The sequence below is a fragment of the Pongo pygmaeus genome, chromosome 7, assembly GCF_028885625.2.
Source record: "Pongo pygmaeus isolate AG05252 chromosome 7, NHGRI_mPonPyg2-v2.0_pri, whole genome shotgun sequence".
Classification (NCBI taxonomy): domain Eukaryota; kingdom Metazoa; phylum Chordata; class Mammalia; order Primates; family Hominidae; genus Pongo; species Pongo pygmaeus.
In genome coordinates this window covers 17,539,238-17,554,237 of record NC_072380.2, presented here as the reverse complement: position 1 = coordinate 17,554,237, position 15,000 = coordinate 17,539,238, and the positions used below count along the sequence as shown (strand labels likewise).

General features: G+C 42.1%; 1 protein-coding gene across 4 annotated transcripts in view; it reads right to left on the bottom strand.

Moving 5' to 3' along the window:
• Window positions 1-12,649, bottom strand: part of SLC7A2 (solute carrier family 7 member 2) — a 73,169-nt gene extending 60,520 nt beyond the window's left edge. The window contains exons 1-2 of one of the 4 annotated variants that reach the window (XM_063668532.1): window positions 12,431-12,649; window positions 7,444-7,487 (exon numbers count right to left, since the gene is read on the bottom strand). The gene's annotated coding sequence lies outside the window, so the exon portion shown is untranslated. The remainder of the gene's footprint in view (window positions 1-7,443; window positions 7,488-12,430) is intronic. The other 3 variants (XM_063668531.1, XM_054498503.2, XM_054498501.2) reach the window with 3 other exon arrangements.
• Window positions 12,650-15,000: the final 2,351 nt, after the last annotated feature.

Sequence of the window (15,000 nt, the reverse complement as noted above, 5' to 3'; positions counted from 1 at the left end):
GGTCAGGAGTTCGGGACCAACCTAGCCACCAGGTTTCATCATCATGAAACCCTGTCTCTACTAAAAATCCAAAAATTAGCCAGGTGTGGTGGTGGGCACCTGTAATCCCAGCTACTTGGGAGGGTGAGGCAGAAGAGTCTCTTGAACCAGGGAGGCGGAGGTTGCAATGAGTCAAGATCACACTACCGCACTCCAACAGGCGACAGAGTGAGACTCTGTATCAAAATAATAATAATAATAATAATAATAACAATAATAATAATAATAATAATAAGGAAATTACACTTAGTTCAATAAAATGAGCACTTTTCTTCCAGTTCCTGAAAATAGCCTGAATTCTGATTCATGGATACAAAGTTAGATTTCAGATTATATAGTTCAACTTTACTGATTTCTCTGGTCCAATATGCAATGCATTAAAATGACATGATGAAGTAAAGGCCCATTCTTTAAACAGATGACTTGAACTTTCTTTTTTTTTTTTTTTTTTTTTGAGATGGAGTCTCGCTCTGTTGCCCAGGCTGGAGTGCAGTGGCGGGATCTCAGCTCACTGCAGGCTCCATCTGCCAGGTTCACACCATTCTCCTGCCTCAGCTCCCCCAGTAGCTGGGACTATGGCGCCCGCCACCATGCCCGGCTAATTTTTTGTATTTTTTAGTAGAGACAGGGTTTCACGGTGTTAGCCAGGATGGTCTCGATCTCCTGACCTTGTGATCCGCCCGCCCCGGCCTCCCAAAGTGCTGGGATTACAGGCATGAGCCCCCGCGCCCAGCCGACTTGAACTTTCAATTACTGTTGGTACCAACAACTACAGCTGGTATCTACAGTTCCCACTCCTAGAGCTGCCTCCACTTTAGTAATATCATTCGACTGCCTTATACCACCAGCATCTCCATCTTTCACCAACACACACCACAGGAGCTCACCACCAAAAGGCGGCAACGATCAATCAACTGAAAGCCAAAAAAAATAAAAAATAAAAAATTCAACTCTATTGAATACTTTCAAAACTGAGAGAAATAATGTGGGTCCTCAGGGTTTTTAAAATCCTTATAAAAATTAATATATTAATATACTACCATTACTAGCAGTTCAATGAGATAAATCAGGCTTTCAGTCTTCAGCCACTTGACCAATTTATAATTTTTATTATTTGTTTATTTTTATTTTTATTTTTTTTTGAGACAGAGTCTTGCTCTGTCTCTCAGGCTGGAGTGGTCTCGCCTCACTGCAACCTCCGTTTCCCGGGTTCAAATGACTCTCATCCCGCAGCCTCCTGAGCAGATGGGATTACAGGCGCTCACCACCATACCCAGCTAATTTTTGTATTTTTAGTAGAGATGTGGTTTCGCTACGTTGGTCAGGCTGGTCTTGAACTCCTGATCTCAGGTGATCTGCCTGCCTTGGCCTCCCAAAGTGCTGGGATTACAGGCATGAGCTACTGTGCCCGGCTCAATTTATCATTTTTAAAAGTAGACAGGGCATCCAACAATACCTAGAGTTAGCAACGCAGAAAGAATACAAAAATATTTTACATAATTTATAAGAGTAACAATAAGGTTGTTTGTCCTTCACATTTCTCTTGTATTCTGTAGCAAAAAAGATGAGAATAATGTAAATATGTTATTCATTATTCAAAAAGTTCACATGATCCATTTCAGTACAGAAAAAATGCACTATCAACAGAAATTTTCTGCCAAGTCTGCTCTTTTTTTTGTTTGGTTCACTGAACTAAGTGCAAACCATCTGTTACCTATGATAATCAGAAAAAGTAAAAAATTCAAATAGTTTTTAAGAAAAGATAGCACAATAGCACTCCAAACAGAACATACTTGTTTAAAAGCACCATTTATGAGGTCCAAACCCTAACGACTTTAAAAGGCTTAGAACTCATATCAAAAGTCTTTTTATTTTCAGATTAAGACTATATTTTCCCATTTTCTGGTAAAAGTATGCCATTTAATAAACTTGTTCATATCATAAGAATGTCACTCTACTAAAATATCTTATCCAAATATATTAATTTCCAAGAAACTTTAAAATCTAAAAACTTTCTTTTCCACTCTTCCTGTAACACTTACAAATTTCTAAATGCACTTCATTAGCTTCAAATATCTCTTGGAAAAATAATTTAATAGCTTATCATGAAATCTTTAGGGCATATTTCTATTACATGTTATTGTTAAATTAACAGAGTTTTTAAAATTTACTCATTTGTATTTTTTCTTTTTTCACTGACGTAATAACTATACATATTTATGGGATAGAGAATGATATTTCAACATGTATACACTATATGTAATAATCAAATCAGGGTAATTTGCATATCCATCACTTCAAATATTTTTCATATCTTTGCATTGTGGATATTCAAAATCCTTTCTTCAAAAAATTTTAAAAGGCCAGGTACAGTGGCTTATGCCTATAATTCCTGCACTTTGGGAGGCCAAGGCGAGAAGATCATTTGAGGCCAGGAGTTCAAATCCAGCCTGGGCAATACAGTGAGACCCCCGTCTCCACACACGCAAAAATAATAATAATGCACACATACACACATTTAAATCGTTTCCAGCTTTTCAAAATTATATAATAAATTATAGTTAACCATTAAAATCTAAAAATGTTAAGTTATAATTGTGCTGATCCCCAATTTAAAAATTCCCACATAGGCCAGGCATGGTGGCTCACGCCTGTAATTGCAGCACTTTGGGAGGCCGAAGCAGGTGGATCACAAGGTCAGGAGATCGAGACCATCCTGGCCAACATAGTAAAACCCCATCTTTACTAAAATACAAAAAAGATTAGCCAGGCACGGTGGTGTGCGCCTATAGCCCCAGCTACTTGGGAGGCTGAGGCAGGGGAATCGCTTGAACCTGGGAGGTAGAGGTTGCAGTGAGCCAAGATTGTGCCATTGCCCTCCAGCCTGGCGACACAGTGAGAGTCTGCCTCAAAAAAAAAAAAATTCCACAAATAAGTAGTGCATTCTAGTAATTATTATTTGTTTCCACAAAAACAGAATGGTCTGATTTTTCAACATGCTTGGACTCTAGTCTTCACTCTACCCCTAGCTGTCTAACCTCACATGAGCCGAGATTGCGCCATTGCACTCCAGCCAGGCAACAAAGAGAGAGTCTGTCTCAAAAAAAAAAATTCCACAGAAGTAGTGCATTCTAGTAATTATTATTTGTTTTCACAAAAACAGAATGGTCTGATTTTTCAATATGTTTGGACTCCAGTCTTCACTCTATCCCTAGCTGTCTAACCTCAGATGAGTTACACCTCTCAAGACCTCAGTCTCTTAACCTATAAAAAGAGCGCTCTAAAATGTCATTCTGAGGCACTTACTTCTCTTGCATATTTGTCTAGCACCGTGCCAGAAACTTGATAACTGTCCACGGCGAGGGAGGCTAGAGAGGAACGTGTCCAAAGCCTCTGAAGTTTCGCACAGGACAGTTTTAAATGTACTGTGAAGTTTAGGCTTTAAAATATAAAACCAACTACCACAACAGTGTCTCACCATTTTTATAGTGATATAACCGAATGAATTTCCAGGACACCAAGCCTTATTCATGTTATGAATCCTCTTTAAAGAAAATAGTGATTTTTGTTATAAAAATGAAATTCTGCTAAGTTTCAGGAGAGTTTAAAGCAGGCACCAGCCCAGCACTTGTTTTCACAGCTCTAGTACTACAAATTTTATCAACACCCACTATTGTCTCTGAATGGCATGTAAAAGCGTTCTGTGCTGTGTTCTTGATGAATTGTACAGACACAAGTCCTATTCCACCTACACAACCACTATGTCACAAATGCAACGCATTTAAAAGAGGGCTTTCTTTTGCAATAAAACATTACAAATCCTAAGTACAAGTAAAGCAAGTGTTGCAAGAGAGAATTTCAGTAGCTAAATCAGCATTAAAGTTCCTCACTTTGTCTCACTATTATTCATTAAGCATGTTATTAAACAAACATAACTGTAAAAGGAAATGCTATGGGATAGTTATTTTACACTGTAAAACCTGATAAGGCCCTGCAAGGATGCTTCCATCGGTCTTTAGTATGATTCAGTTCTACTCAACTGTAAGTTCATTAAATCTCAGCGATTTCTACAAGAATATCCATATGAGACTGACATTGAATTGGCAAGATCACATTTCAAATGTCACACTAAAGATGATGCAATTTAAGATAAGAAAAGAGGGCACTAACTATGCTTATCCATTTTTTTTCTGTTTATGTCAGACATTTACAAATACTCAATTTAAATTATCTCAGCCAAAACTCAAGCAAATTTGTTCCTGGCCCATAGGAAGACATTGAAATCTATGAATCTAAGAATTTGGAGGAAAGAAAGATGGTGAGGCTGGAGATCACTGAAGTCAAGTATACCCTTGAGGCCAGGGAATGGCGTCCACCATGGCACTAGTGAGAAGGGTCATTGCTATGTTACTGTCATAGCTCTGTGACTCAGAGCCAGTTCTCAGCCCCAACTTGGAGGCCATAAGCAGTCTTCTTCAGCAAGAGGAAACGATGCATGACCAAGAAGGCCCCATCCTGCCCACAGGATTCTCTCCTAAGACATTTCTCCGAGAAGTTGAAATGGTTTCTGCATTCCAAGGTTCTTATCTTGGGTTTCTGAAACCCTACTTGCCCACTGGTTGGAATGCGGGAAGTCTTGACCTTCCAGAAACCTTACACAAAATTGCCGGAGGGAAGAGGCACAGTTTACACATAGATGTGCATTCTTTTTTACAGGAAAGTGAACTGGATGGGATCGGGTCGGGGGCAGGTACATGCTTCCATCACTTAATTTCCTTAACTCCCCTAAAACATCAAGGGAGCCACTGCTGTACAGAACAGCTGCTATGATCTTAGAGTTCTTCTTTCCCACAGAGGCGTGAATGTAAACAGAATGGCCAGCAGATCGGAGTAAAGGAGGAGGAGCTCCTTCTCTGTGTATCAGGGAACTATGGGAACCATTCATTCAAATGCCTTTCATTAGAAAAAACTGTAAAAGTCACACAATCTTTTCTTTTTCTTGACCTGAATTTCTTTAGTTCTCCTGTTTGAGTCAGTCATTCAGTCTGTTAAGAGTTGCAGTTAAATTTCAGAGACTGCTCAAACAGTATGGCCCTCAAGTTGTAAATATTATACAATTCTACCTAAAAAGAGTATGACCTTTAACTTCTCCAAATTTATTAATAAAAGTTGGTAATAAAGATGAAAGCCAAAGAGAAGAAGATGTGGTAGAAGAGTAACTGAGAACATATATGGGTTCTCTAAGGAATGCATATAGAAATACAATTGATAAACTTGATAGAATTAATTGTTACTTTGGTCACTCAAAATGACCTCAATTTTATCCCATAATAAGAACCACTGGCAATTCTATCAAGTATGGGCTCTGCCAATTAGAATTACACACACATTTAAAAATATCGCTGCAATTCAAGACTTTAAAGTAAAGTATGAAATAATTTAAAGAGCAACTAATTGAAAGGTAAGGGTTTCAATCCCCTAGACACTGAACTCCATAAGAAATTGACCAGTGGTCCAGGAGAGCCACAAGATCTCATTTACCACTTGCCTCAATCTCACTGAGCACTTGGCACATTCTCAGAGGGCACACAGCGGTGCTCAATACTTACTCCTCACTGAGGCTCACTAAACACTCAGCAGTGCCATTTTGTTTCAGGATGATCAACAAACTGAATTCTTAGTAGTTTGATATTCTTCTACCAATGCCTTCACAAAGGTCCAGATCAATGCAAAATGCCAGGCCTCTGAGTGAAAATTGAAATCTCACTTTGCTTGGTGAATCACAGCCAGTGTGACTTCACTTTCTTGCCATAGGCTGCTGTGGAACAAAGGTAAATTCCTCATGCGGCCAAAACACACCTGAGTGTTGCTGAGGCCTTAAGGATGGAGGGTCAAAGCTTACCCCAGGCTCCTTCTAGGTCTCCCCAGAACTCAAGAGCAGAGACGTCTCCCAAACAATTGCTTAAATCACAGCTGAATTAAAGAAACCACTTAAAACTTGCTGGTGAATTCAAACATAAATATAAAATTGTATTGTTTCATATGATCATTAAAGCAAATAAAAAGTCCATACAGAGTAGCCTAAAGTTTTGAGCTCAGGCTTTTCTCAGAGGAATTCATACCCACATTGATACAAATTATCATGAAGAGTTTCCATTTGAATTTTTATCAGGACAAGTACCTTGGCAAGTTGCAAATATTCTGTGAACTATGAGCATCATGTATGAATAATAAGTACCCTTTGCTAGAACAGACAAGGAACATTGTGGGAGTGAATATAAAGTGAATTTCAGGAAGGAAAAAAGCCACGATCTAAAGAAACAGCCACCCTTCTGAAGCATAAAATTTCTTCCAATAAAGATGTTTTCAGCCGGGCGCAGTGGCTCATGCCTGTAATCCCACTTTGGGAGGCTGAGGCGGGCAGATCATGAGGTCAGGAGATGGAGACCATCCTGGCTAACACGGTGAAACCCCGTCTCTACTAAAAATACAAAAAATTAGCTGGGTGTGGTGGCAGGCGCCTGTAGTCCCAGCTACTCGGGAGGCTGAGGCAGGAGAATGGCGTGAATCCGGGAGGTGGAGCTTGCAGTCAGCCGAGATCGCACCACTGCACTCCAGCCTGGGCAACAGAGTGAGACTCTATCTCAAAAATAAATAAATAAATAAAAATAAAGATGTTTTCTACTTGAAGAAAAAACACAGAGAAGAAATTTGTGAAATTTTTACTTACGAATTTATAGAAAGTTCATTTAAAATTTTATTAACTTATATAATATTTTAAAATGATAATATAATGAACATGCACCCACTGCCCAACCTAAGACCTAAAATGAATACTATTTACTGCCCATGTAAGAACCAATCATGGTATTATAGCAGTGTGTGGTGAAGAATTATGATTAAAGAATTTGGAGCACCTGAGGTCCATTGAACAAAAACCTCGTGAAGTGATTCCCCTAGTAGAAAAGGACTCACTCCAGGATTCCTTTAAATAATCTGCCTGAGTAGACTAAAAAATGTGAATCAATTTCTTGTCCAAAACCCCCTCCACCCAACCTCTCAGGAATGATTATCAAAAATTTTCTAAAAGGTACATTCACAAGAACCAGGAACCTGGAAAGTGAACCAGTGATACTCAACTCCATACCTTCATGGAAACCTTCCTTGTACAATGGAAGAGCAATATCTTATAGGAATTGAAGTACAGTAAAGATTGTTTTAAAATATTGTTTTCTTCTGCTAGGCCAAGGGTAGGACACTAAACCGAATGTGTTTCCTTCTAACAGAAGAACGCTTCCCTCTCTAATATGGAATAGGCACAAATCTTTCCACTGTTAACATTTTTTTTTTAATCAGTCCTTTTTCCACTCCAACATGCAAGCCAAGATTGAAATCAGCACTAACCTGTAAGGGCTCACTGCTTTCCTGCTGGTCTTCAGAGTCTCCTGCTGGGAGAAGCAATGATGGGAGTGATAACTAGAGGACTCATGTGATTTCTCCATTCTTTTTTTTTCAAGCCTCACCTCCCAGACTCAAGCGATCCTCTCACCTTAGCCACAGATATACTCCCACCATATATATATATATATATATAATTGTAGGAAGACTTAGAAGGACTTGATGAAGCCAAAATGGGTTAAGGAAAGAAGAGAATTTTCCCCACAACTGTGGGAAAAACTAGTAAGAATCAACAAGGGACATAAAAATTCCTTGTTGTGTATTGTTCACCAAATATTCCAAAAATGAATACAACACAGTTGGGGCTTTTTTTTTTTTTAAGCTCCTGTTACAAAGGTCATGGAATGTTCTCGCATCACTCGCCTTCCCGATACTGAATCCCAGAGTAGGCTCCGTTCTATAGAGGGGGGCTAGTACGCAGTAGTGCCAGAATGGGTATGCGGGTATTGCTTTCATTTTTTTTATCTCATTTTACATATTTTATATTTTATTTTTTGCAGGAGGATGGGGATATGGTGAAAAATTAAATTCATGACATTTGCAGCACTAGAACGCTCTAGCTTCATGATTCAGTCTTGGGTGTATAAAGTCCTGTATCAAGAAATTCCAAGACTTTCCATAACACATCACATCCATACACACCCAGAATAACAGGGAACCACATCTCTCTGAAGAGAGAAATTCAAACTAAAAGTCTAAATAAGAACAGAAGAGACGTGACCCACATATTTGAATCCAGCCTCTAAAATAGCTTTATTAACTCAAATCTTTTCTCAAGTCAATACTAATTATACGTGAGGTCAGCATAACGGCAGCAGATGCCTGTCTCAGAAATATTTAAACTTTAAGAGTCCATAAGAGGCAGAGCACACTCATGCCTGTAATCCCAGCACTTTGGAAAGCCGAGGCAGACGGATCACTTGAAGCCAGGAGTTCGAGACCAACCTGGGCAACATGGTGAAACCCCATCTATACTAAAATTACAAAAATTAGCCGAACGTGGTGGCACACGCCTGTAATCCCAGCTACTCAGGAGGCTGAGGCATGAGAATTGCTTGAACCCACGAGGTGAAAGTTGCAGTGAGCCAAGGTCACACCACTGCACTCCAGCCTGGGCGTCAGAACCAGACTCTGTCTCAAAAAAGAAAAAAAAAAGGTCGATAAGAATGTGGAAAGCAACAGCATACTGCTTGCTTCCATAGACTGATATATAACAGTTTCCACTACTAAGATGGACAAGAAAAATTAATAGGTGATTCATGCTGTGATTACCTTAACTAATTGAAGCCTGATGGAAATGAACTCCTAATTGGCTGGGAGTGTGTGTGTGTGTGTGTGTGCTGAGACAGAGTCTCGCTCTGTCACCCAGGCTGGAGTGCAGTGGCACGATCTCCGCTCACTGCAACCTCCACCTCCCAGGTTCAAGCAATTCTCCTGCCTCAGCCTCCCGAGTAGCTGGGATTACAGCCACCTGCCACCAAATCTGGCTAATTTTTGTATTTTTATTTTTTATTTTACTTTAAGTTCTGGGATACATGGGCAGAACACACAGGTTTGTTACATAGGTATACATGTGCCATGGCGGTTTGCTGCACCTATTAACCCAATTTTTGTATTTTTAGTAGAGACGGGGTTTTACCATGTTGGCCAGGCTGGTCTCGAACTTCTGGCCTCAAGTGATCTGCCCGATTTGGCTGGGTTTTATCAATATCATCCACAACATTTCCATAGCCACAAACACCACTTCTAAAACAAGAGCTAGAAAGTCAAGTAAAAGGGAAATACAAGAGGAGTGCGGACAAATTTGTTACTACTAGTGAAATAAAAATGTCCAGCACATGTGCTTTTGATGATGAAATAGTAGCATCGCCTTCATGTATTAGAGCATGTAAATTACTTGCTTTGTGGCACAGACAGGTCTGAAATCGTCTGCTTAGAAGTGGTATTTTTAATACAGTACAGCAAAATAAAAAAGTGCTCTTAAAATCCATCAATGGAGTTCCCCAAATGTAAACATAATTATAGAATCCCTCTAAAACCGGAGTTACACGTTACTTTTTTGATTTTCCAGTGTACAGAGTAGAAACTCAGTAAGTTTTCAATGAAGGAATAAATACATTTGAAGACAGATAAAACATCTTTTCTCAAACTGTTGAAATCAGTGGCATTTACTCAACAATAAAGACATATAAGCATGTGTTATGTGACACATACTATATTAGGTACTAAAATGAAAAGTTATTAAAATGGAAGACAATGACAAGAACAATTCCGTTAGTTTTCTGTTGTCATTCAAGGTTGTATCTATACGGTTTTTAACATCCAGATTAAAGGTTTAGAAATTAGTTAACAGCTTTGATTTTCAAGCCCATTTAGACAAGTGCTATCACTTAAGTGAAATCTTAGTTAACTAAGTTTTTCAGTATTCAGTTGGATGACAAAGCATTCAAATGATGCACCCAATACTAAATATGTGAGTATTTAGAAATATATTCCACTGAAAGTTTTTGCTTTTGTTCTAAATGTTTGGCATCTAGTAGGTAGTCTATAAGAGTCTTTAAAATCAATGTGTTCATATCTACATGTTTGGGGGAAATAAAGCAAACAGCAACATGAAGGTGCTTCCAAGATTCTGTTCTGAAAGTTGTCCACCAAAGGGCACCAAAGTAAAACCAGCAGATGGCTCTGAACACACAGAGAGAGAAGCGGGGAGAGAGAATGGAGGGAAGAGGGAGAGAGAGAGGGAGAGAGAAATGAGGGAGAGGGGGAGAGAGGGGGAGAGAGAGAGACAGAGAGACAGAGAGAGAGGAAGAGAGAAGGGAGGGAGAGAGGGAGGAAGAAGGAGGGAAAGAGGGAGAGACAGGGAGGGAAAGAGGGAAAAATAAAACAAGAGAAGACAGAGGCTAGGCTAAATAGAGAAGTTGCCAGAGGACTTCTGGGAAAAAACATTTGAAAAGGAAGGACTGAAAAGAGAAGAAATGGGCACAACGAGGACTCCGGGTCTGGCCATAACAGCCAGGAGAAAAAAGGGCTTAAGCCAGGAGGTCTGAAAAGAGAACAGAAGGTAGAGCACCTAGAATGGGGACAAGGCACTTCCACTCTGCAAAGGTGAGTGTGTTTGCAGTGCAAAGCAAGAAACGTGAACTTTAAAATTCTTCAGGCACATGTGTTCAAACAGCAAAGATATTTGAGAATGCAAGATGAAAAACTCCAGCGTAAGATGAGGCTTTTTAAACTGCCATAGCTCCCCTGTCTCCCCAGCTAGCTTCTATTCGCCTTCACAGGCTCCTAAGCCCAGTGACAGGAGAGACTCTGGAATGATTGGAGATTCTGGAATGAAAAGAGCTATGCTCACTGCTTAGGAGGCCAAGGATTCTGCAAACTGGATCCCTGCAGATACCACAGCGCTTTACTCTGGTTTCCAAGGCCATGGCGCACCCTAAAAGATTAAAATGCCTTAAGGTAAATGACCATTCCCAGATGAAGGCACAGAATGTAAACAAAGTGTGGGCCAACGGAAGAAACTTCAAAAATCACAGTAAAGTGGCCTCCCAGATTCAATCCAGAGCAGGCAACTAGCAACTTTGTAGTAAAAGGAGGGGGAAGAAGTCGTGTGTTCTGCACTGAGAGATCATTTCATGTCACGCTTCAGTGCAATTAAAATAAAAAAGGATTTACTAATTACAAAGCAATCCTAACAAGGTACATAATATAGAATATTCACATCTTATACATCTCCTAGAGAAAGATTACAAACACAGAATGTTTCACCTTCCGGAGGAGATAATTATTAAGTTTTAAAGACTAGCTCAGGCAAGAATGAAAAAGTATCAAGTCAAGACCACATACATTCTAATTTTATAACCCAGGCGGCCCTGGACAGGATTCAGAGAGCTCTTATTTGAATAAGATCTGACGATACCCTCTCATTAAAAGGATTAGTGTTTCTGCACAAACGTCTAGATAAATCTTATTACTGGTCCAAAATTAGTCACCTAAAGGCTTTAGACAGTTTTGCACAAATATTTACAACTCTGAAGAGGCTGAGTCCTTTTTCTCTTGAAATCCAGGCACTATATCCACTTCAAAAGCCACATATGATTGTGGCTTTTGCTGAGCATATTTCTTTTCGACGAGTTGAAGATGACAATCTCTCAATACCTTACTCCATAGACTGGATGGATGTAAGCGTCAAAAGAGGATGAAAAGGTACTTTATGAACGGACAGGTATTCTGGGGTGATGGGTTCGGAGATTCTCTAAGCCCCAAGAACAGCGTTTCATGAAATGGGCTTCACGAAACGGGCTTAAAAAATACAGCCCATCTCAAACGGATTTTAAAAGGCACCCAGTTACTTTAAAATACCCAACACAAACACCAAGACGGGCTATTTTAACAGGTCCCCTGCAGAATGTGAAGGGGCTTCCAGCGCTCCAAGCCGGGTTTCTAATTTAAGCCAAGAACCGCAAAGGAGCGAAGGCGACTTCGGGGACCCTGGCACCGTGCAGGGCCGAGAGGTTCAGCCTGCCCACCCGGAGAGGGGTGCGCCGAGCTCCCCTGGAAAAAGTGACTGAAGGGTCCCCGCGAAGTCGCCGTGCCAGCCCCTCTCCCAGTTCCAGCGGTACCCGAAGCCGCCGGGCACAGCCGGCTGCACAGGGACCGGACGAGGCGAGGCGCACCCCGGGGTGCAGCCCCGAGGACGAGGGTACACGGCTTTAGCCCCAGCCCACGGCCCCGACTCCCTGCCGAAGAGTCGCTGGAGCGCGGCCTCAGGGCAGCTGCGCGCAGCTGGACTCGTCCCTGGGAGCCCTCGACCCTCTCCTTCCCCGCCGGCCCCAGGGCGCCCTCGCCCCGCTCCTTCCCCGCCGGCCCCAGCGTCCGGGCTGCCCCTCGCCCGCGGCCTCTCGACGGTGCTGGAGACCTAGCAACTTACTGGGGCTGCGCTGGGGTCGCGCCAAGAAGGCGGCGGTGTGCTGGCGGCTGGAGCGCGTCGGGGGCCCGCGGCTGGGGGACGCTGGAGCAGCGGCCGCCGCCTCGCTGGTCCCGCGAACACGAGCGCCCGCCGGCCGCGCTGCAGAAGGAGGGCTGGGCACGTGGGCGCCCCACTGTGTAGCCACCCGGGGCGGGGGCGGGGCGCGGGGCCGGGCGGCACCACCTCCTCCAGCCTCCCCCGCGCTCCCGGAACGCGACACCGAGCCCGCCTCCCGCCGGGCCCCGGCCGCGCTGGCCAATCCCCGGGGTGGGCGGTGTGCGGCCGCTGCTCAGCGGGGTTTGCCTGGAGCCGAGCACACTTGGGCGGGCGCTAGCCCCGGGCTAGGCCGGTGGGCGCGGGCCGGGGAAGGGGGGCTGCGCGCGAGGACAAACTTCGTGCTCTCCTGGGAGGACCAAACCTCAAGGGCATTTCCGAATCTTCCAAGCAGAGTTCTAAGTGGGGTTTTGGTCCCCGCGTTTACTTTCCATTCTAGAAGGATTTTGGAAATAAGAAAATAATAATAAAATATAATAATAGCAATGATAAATGGAAGCCCAGGTGGATGTGCTTTGTCAAATGCAAACTAAACGTTGATAAATGATGTGCAGTTGCTATTTTGGAAGACTCCAGTAGTATGAATACGTAGTCACGATTGTTTGGGGGTGGGTTTACAAGGAAATGACATTATTTCCAGGGGAGCAAGAGCAGAAGTTACACAATGAGGGTTTCTCCTACTGTGCTATTGTTTACTTTAGGAGTCTCTGATAAGATTAAAGTCACAATGTGAAAGCCTGTTAATTTTCATCCAAAACGAAGCAAAACACGCACTGAATTGAACAATAAGTGTGTCAGTGTGTGTGTGTGTGTGTGTATGTATGTGTGTGTGGTTTGTCTTTAGAGACAGGGTCTCTGTCGCCCAGGCTGGAAGGCAGTGACACAATCGTGCCTCAGTGAAGCCTCGACCTCCTGGGCTCAAGCGATCCTCCCACCTCAGCCTCCAAAAGTGCTGAGAATTACAGGCCTGAGCCACCACGGCCGGCCTATTACTATTTTTGTTTGACAGAAAGGTCCACTTTGCTTAGTATTGCGGTAAACGCCCCTTTAACCCGCCTACTAGTAATAACTTTGGCAAAGTGCCACATTCGTATTGCTGCCTCACAGTACATATACAATTTTAATGTGATATTCTAAATCATTCTTGACTTCAAGACGTATTTCCCCAAGATAATCTAATAAATGGTGTGGGGTTTCATTCCAGAAGATAGCACACACAAAAATCTCAGTGTACCTCAGGAAGCCATCCATGGATTTCATCAAAAACTGAAAGCGTAGGCTGGGCGTGGTGGCTCATGCCTGTAATCCCAGCACTTTGGGACGCCGAGGCGGGCCGATCACCTGAGGTCAGGGGTTCGAGACCAGTCTGGCCAACATGGTGAAACTCCGTCTCTACTAAAAATACAAAAATTAGCCGGGTGCGGTGGCGGGCGCCTGTAATCCCAGCTACTCAGGAGGTTGAGGCAGGAGAATCGCTTGAGCCCAGGAAGCGAAGGTTGCAGTGAGCCGAGATAGTGCTACTACAGTCCAGCCTGGGCAACAGAGTGAGATTCCGTCTCAAAAACAAAAACAAACGAACAAAAAAACTGAAAGTCTAAACAGCACTATGATTACAAAGATATTATCTGATAGACTAAATGTCTTAAGTAATAGAGACTGTCAAAGTAAACTTATTTTTACAGTCAAAAAAAGATTCCTTATGCAAATTATCATTAATAGCATTAAGGGAAATGATGCATGTGGACTTTTAACACCAGATTCCTCCTCAATCCCACAGCTAGGAGGCGTTGTTCAAGGGAGCGACGACTCAGATACTTTGTGTAATTTCTAAGGGTGAGTAATCTGATCTAATATTTTTCACCTGGTTCAAAAAAAATAGAGATTCTCGGGAGTCGCGGTGGCTCAGGGCGGTTGCCCTGGCACTCGAGGAGGCGAGGTACACGTTCGAGGCCAACCTGGTCAACACTGATTAAAATAAATAAATAAAAATAGAGATTCCTGTTTTTAAACTTAAGCAATTATTTCCCCGCATATTTTTACTTAAAGGGTCTGTGTTTAAATCTGTTTAATTTGTGATTAAGTTACAACACAATGATTTGGGATAAACAAATTTATCTGACATTTGGAAACTGCCAATTTTGTCAGAATACCAATCTTTGAATTTATCTAATCTGCCCGCCGGAGCACTTCCTGAAGCAAGAACATGCTGTGTTCATGTGTGTGAATAAGAAACACAACTTCATCTCTAAGCAAAAAAAGAGCAAGTTCTTTCAAACAACTTTCTAACAAGATTGCTGAATATCTCGACACACCAGTTCTTGACTTAATATATTCCATTTCCTGTTTGAAATTATTGATTAACCCTGAATCCTACCTCATAACTTTGGTTATTTCTCACCTTTAAAAATGTGTTTAGATGCGGAAAGAGTAGGATGTCCACAGATTTAGTATGAGTCTCTTAAGACAGACTATGAGAC